This window comes from Argopecten irradians, chromosome 5 (genome assembly GCF_041381155.1).
Source record: "Argopecten irradians isolate NY chromosome 5, Ai_NY, whole genome shotgun sequence".
In the NCBI taxonomy this organism is placed as follows: Eukaryota; Metazoa; Mollusca; class Bivalvia; order Pectinida; family Pectinidae; genus Argopecten; species Argopecten irradians.
Genome location: NC_091138.1, coordinates 50,486,948 through 50,493,040, shown reverse-complemented (window position 1 = coordinate 50,493,040; position 6,093 = coordinate 50,486,948). Strand labels below are relative to the sequence as shown.

The 6,093-nt window shown below is 30.7% G+C and overlaps 1 long non-coding RNA gene across 1 annotated transcript; it reads right to left on the bottom strand.

Moving 5' to 3' along the window:
• Positions 1-254: 254 nt before the first annotated feature.
• Positions 255-5,815, bottom strand: LOC138324141 (uncharacterized). Its single transcript, XR_011208621.1, has 3 exons — positions 5,617-5,815; positions 957-1,062; positions 255-395 (listed from the first exon to the last, which is right to left on the bottom strand). It is a non-coding gene; the product is annotated as an uncharacterized lncRNA (long non-coding RNA).
• Between the last annotated feature and the right edge of the window lie 278 nt (positions 5,816-6,093).

Sequence of the window (6,093 nt, the reverse complement as noted above, 5' to 3'; positions counted from 1 at the left end):
TATATAAGTGCCAGACACTGATAAAAAATGAGGTGTCCGTATATCTATACATGCACATGTGTGTTGTGACTTGTCAGAATTGTAGACACATTCATATATCTTGTATCTTTGGCCTTTGGTTGCATTATGTATGTATAGAATATCCATGTGCATGTATCTATATATTGTGTCTGTCATGTTTTATTTTTTTAACACAGTAACTTGTAAAAGTTCACAACTGTATGAATTAAATCAGAAAGAACTCAAAAGTCAGATACAGGTATGGTATTTTTAATAATGCAGATTGGAAAATGGTGATGAACTGGCTGAGTTTCAGTTTCATAACAGGAAATTGGTTATCTTCCTAAGGTTGTCACCCACTGATGTCCATATACATGTAGTCCAAACTGATGTACCTGTAAGTTTTCAATAAAACAAACATTGTAAAAAACATCCAGAACCATAAAAACATTTGAATGGCAGTCCCTGGTTGTACAAACATCAAATGAAATGTATGGTACACTCTAAGTAACTAAGTATAAATACATGTGTACACATGTTATATGTATGTAATTAAATACCTTTTTAAAAAAAAATCTTGCTCGTATTGAATACACTACAGCTTAGAAAGTTACACTTAAAAATAGATCTTAGACTAATAAAGATAAAACTTTTGGTATAAATTCCAAGGTGTGATAATGAATATAAGAAATGGTGAAAGCACCTTTTTATATATATATAAAAAATTATCCAAAATAAGTTTCCACCCCCCCCCCCCCCCCAAAAAAAAAAAAAAAAAAAACTCTTGACACAGGGAACTGGTACGGATTGTTTTTTACCCAACAGACTGAGTATACCTATTTATGATAATATAATTTATATATGTATACTGTTGGTTAAAAATTTTGTGCCAAGGCCCTGTGATCCATTACTGATTAATTGAACTTAACTTTCTTAAGAAATATGTTTGCTCTTACCTTTGCAGTAATACAATCTAGCAATCAATCTTTTCACTAATCTTCCATTAAAACTTCTGGTTGGCAGTATAATTCGATAATTGATCATTACAGGTAAGAAAAAATTCTGAAAAGAAGATGAAATATTCATGTCAGATTTGATTTTTTTTACATTACTCTCATTTCAAAAGGCTTGGACATATTAGAGACTGAAAAACATAATACAGTATGAATAATCATATTCAGCTATTGCAGATGCATTGGTGTTTTTAATCTGGTCAGGTATTCCATCCATATATATAAAGTTCAGGTACAGAATCTCTTACAATGGTTTAAATTAAAAATAAAATCACCATTCCAGTTTCCATCTGCATAACAAGATTATTCTGGTTCCAATGACTCTAGATCTATTGCCAGGCTAAGTGAAGTGACAAATCATACTATAGAATGGCTATTATGTGGTGTTAGAGTTGGAAGAAACTCTGGTTACTCTGAGCATCAGGTGCAGATTACATGTATTTTAATTTTATCTTTTTCTTCACAATTTAACTAATGTAATATAACATGTTTTTCTTGCACATAAATCCTCTGGGTATCAATTTCTGGTATTCTATAGTAAATAATGAAGAGACAGATCATTGAAGTACATGTATGTAAACCTTGAACTGAGGGATTGATCAACTTCAAGTTTGAATACCGCCTACAAATGTATACATGGTCAATGTACACAGTACTTATACATCTTACCAGTTATACATAAAATATAACTGAAACCATTTACAATTGTGTGTGTGTGTTGGGGGGGGGGGGGGGGGGGTTCACCTATATTTATAATATGAAACATGCTATACTATATATACAATGAATATGATATCAAAAACGGAAAACGCTCGAGAGGTCGAAACCGAGACCGAGACTTTAATACAACGAACAACTTAAACTTTACGTTATTAAATATATGTGGTATAAAATCGAAGATCAATTTACCAGAATTTTCTGACTACTTAAGATCACATGATATTCTTGTATTTGTTGAAAGTAAAACAGATGAGTTGGATGTATTACAGATACCATCTGAGTATGAGTATGTTGCTAAGAATCGCTCAAAAGCGAAAAAAAAAGTCTGGCGGTATAGTTGTTGTGTATAAAAAGGAATTGAAACCTTTTCTACATTTTTATAAAACTGATTCTGAGTATGTACAGTGGGTTAAACTGTCCAAAGATGTTCTTTGTGTTGAAAATGATATTATCATAGGATGTACATATATCCCCCCCCCCGAAAACTCTAAATATTCGTCTATAAATGCATTCGACGAAATAGAGGATGACATAAAGAACTCCAAAAGTCGACATGTAAGGTAGCCTTACTTGGTGATTTTAATGCTAAAACCAAAGCTCTACAAGATTTCATAGAACCAGACAATTCTCTAATGAATATGTTAGATATTGAAGAAAATGAAGATGTTCTTAGTTATATGTATGACTTCGAGAAACTTACCCAACAGGGTGTACCCTTATTGAGATCAAGTCAATGCAAGTGTAATGTTAACAATTTTGGCTATAAGTTACTGCAATTGTGTAAACAAAATAATATGTACATTGCAAATGGAAGAGTCGGAAGGGATAAATCTGTTGGAAAAACTACTTGTAATGACACAAGTGTTGTAGACTATTTAGTTGTATCATCTAATTTCTTTGAATTAATCACTGATTTTGATGTAATGGATTTTGACCCTTTATTCTCTGATGTACATAGTAGAATTGTATTTCGTTTAAGTAGTAAAAATAATACTGAAACTTCGCCAAGAGAGGATTATCTAAACTTATCTAAAGATAATGCTTACATTAAATGGAGAGCAGATAAACAACAGTCCTTTTATAATTATGTACAAGAAGACTGCTGTGAACAATTAAATATTATAAATGAACAGTTAGAATCCTTAACTAAGAAGGAGAATAACAATATCACATCTAAGGATAGCGATAATGTTGTAAATAATATCAGTGATCTTTTTAAGACATCTGCTAAAAAGGTATTTGGTACAAAAAATAGTGCAAAGTATATTAGCCAAACCAATAATAAACCTTGGTTTGGGAATGATTGTCATAAAAGGAGGAAAGAATTTCATGCAGCTAAAAATAAATATAAACATTGTAAAAATTTAGACAATAAATCAACGTTAAAACATGCGAGCAAAATGTATAGACAAACATTAAATAAACATTTCATGATGCATAAAGAGAAGAAAACAGAATGAAATAAGACATACTGCGAAATCTAACCCCAAAGTATTTTGGAGGTTATTAAATGATATTGGAGGTAATTCAAACGAACAAAACGTTGATATTAAAATTGAGGAACTATATGATTATTTTAAAAATCTTAACAAGGGAGATAATACAGACGAACATTTTGACTTCGATGATGTAAATAATGGTTTGTTTGATGATATATTGAATGATGTAATTACTGTGGATGAAATAAAGCATGCAGTTAAAAATCTTAGTAATAATAAGGCAGGTGGTATAGACTGTATTATAAATGAATACATAAAAAAACACATTGGACCTATTTTTAAATGTCTATCATAAAATGTTCAATATTGTTTTAAATACGGCATGTATCCCAGAATCGTGGAAAATAGGTGTAATAAAACCTTTGTATAAAAACAAAGGAGATCCGAAGAACTTAGATAATTATAGAGCGATTAGCCTGGTATCTTGTCTAGGAAAAGTGTTCACATCTATTTTGAATACCAGACTTAATAAGTTATCTGATGAATTTCATATCATTAGTGGTGCTCAAGCTGGCTTTAGAAAGCAACATTCTACTGTTGATAATATTTTTGTTTTACATACCCTTATATCTATATATATATCACTCAAGAAAAAATTATACTGCTCTTTCGTAGATTTCAAAAAAGCTTTCGACTCTGTTTGGAGAATAGGATTATGGAAAAAGGTTCAAAAAAAGTAACATAACCGGGAAAATTTTAAAAGTCATAATCAACTTATATGCCAACACGAAAGCGTGTGTCAAGAAAGGGAATGAACTGTCAGGATTATTTGATTGTAATATTGGTCTAAAACAAGGGGAAAATTTGTCACCTTTTTTATTTGCAATTTATCTAAATGATTTAGAAGACTTTTTTGATGAAAATGACGTCAGTTGCCTCCAAACTATGAAAAGCTTGAGTGATGATGTTGGATTGTTTATTAAGATGTTTCTTATCCTTTATGCTGATGACACTGTTATTATTTCCGAATCAGCAGAAGGGCTACAGAATTTATTGAATATGTTTGAAATATACTGTAATGAGTGGAAACTTACGGTTAATACGCAAAAAACTAAAGTTGTTATATTCTCAAAACGGAAGTGTCAAACACGTTTGCGTTTTTTATTTTGCAACGAAGAATTAGAAATATTGGAATCTTTTGCATACTTAGGCATTTTATTTAACTATAATGGTACATTTGCTAAAGCAAAAAGTAAATTAGCGGAACAGGCGAAAAAAAGCTTTATTTGCTGTTTACAAAAAAAAAATAGAAATATTTCTCTGCCAGTTGATTTACAACTGAAGATTTTTGACATTCTGGTACAACCTATTCCTTTATATTCTGTTGAAGTATGGGGTTTTGAGAATATTACTATTATTGAAAAAATTCACTTGCAATTCTGTAAACGTATCTTAGGTTTGAGACGTAGTACACCCAACTTTATGGTCTATGGTGAATTGGGTAGATATCCGTTGAGTATTGAAGTGAAATGTAGAATGGCCATGTTTTGGTATAATTTAATTTCCACTGATAAATTGTCAAGCAAAATATATAAAACTAATGTACCAATTGCATGTAAATGGAAACATAAGTTTTAAATGGATCGATTTTGTGCGAAATATTTTTTATGAGACGGGCTTAAATTTTGTATGGAATATACAGGAATCTTGTACATTGAACAGAATATATTTAAAGTTTACCATTAAACAAATACTTAAGGATCAATTTATTCAAAGGTGGTTTAATGATATGAATTTGTCATCAAAAGGTAAAATGTATAGCTTTTAAAAACGATTTTCAAATGGAGAATTATCTATTGAAACTGAATGAAAAAGATAGAAAAAATATTGTTAAATTTCGTACTTCTAATTTACATTTGCCCATAGAAACGGGACGATGGGCTAATATACCACGCAATGAAAGAATTTGTTCCCTTTGTTCCAACGGTATTGGTGACGAATTTCATTACTTATTTAATTGTACTCACCTATCAGTTCATCAAATTAGGCAAATGCATATACCAAAATATTATTTTACGAACCCTAATCTAACAAAAATGAAAGGTCTAATCTCACTGTGTAATGTACGTATTCTTTCGCAACTTAGCAGGTTTATTGAGAAATTAGAGAAATTAATTTATAATAATTAGATCAATTAAGTCCATTATATTCTGTATTATACTTATGTTGTGTTGATTGTATTATACTAATGCTATGTGTTCCGTCATGTCAAAATGTAATATACTGATTTGACCTCTTGTTACACACGTAAGTGTGTCAGAGAGTAATAAAGAAATCTGAATCTGATATCACAGTGCAGTTCACGCTTATGAATTTTGCTCTAGAATTACAACCTGATAATGCATTTTGTATATTTTTGTAAAGAGAAATTCAAATATACTTACTCAACATAAATGTGCCTTGGAATCCTTGGTGCAGTTACAGTATAATTCAGCTGTCAATGTAAGTTCATAACAACTGTTATGTAGGCTTGTATCATCAATAACGTCGATATCCCTTCAAAGTTTGTTTGTTGAATATCCTAATCAGAAGGTTGGTCATGTTGTTTTAGTAACGATTTAGGTAAAAATGTCCACATACATTTGCACATGGCCCGTGTTGTAAATCGAAAGTGGCTGTCCTGGTCAGGAAATACCCTACTACTATAAATAGATATCGCTATCGTCAGCATCATATAATTCTTGTTCTTCGTCAAACAATGTTTTAAAATTCATTATTCTAATGATACATTTAATATATTTCTTGTGTAAATTTTATCTTATATTTATATCGTTTGAAAAAATCAACTCAGAATCGATGCCCATCTTCCTCGCACAGGTGCTTGTTTTGTACCGATGACGTCAACATATTAGAAATTGTAC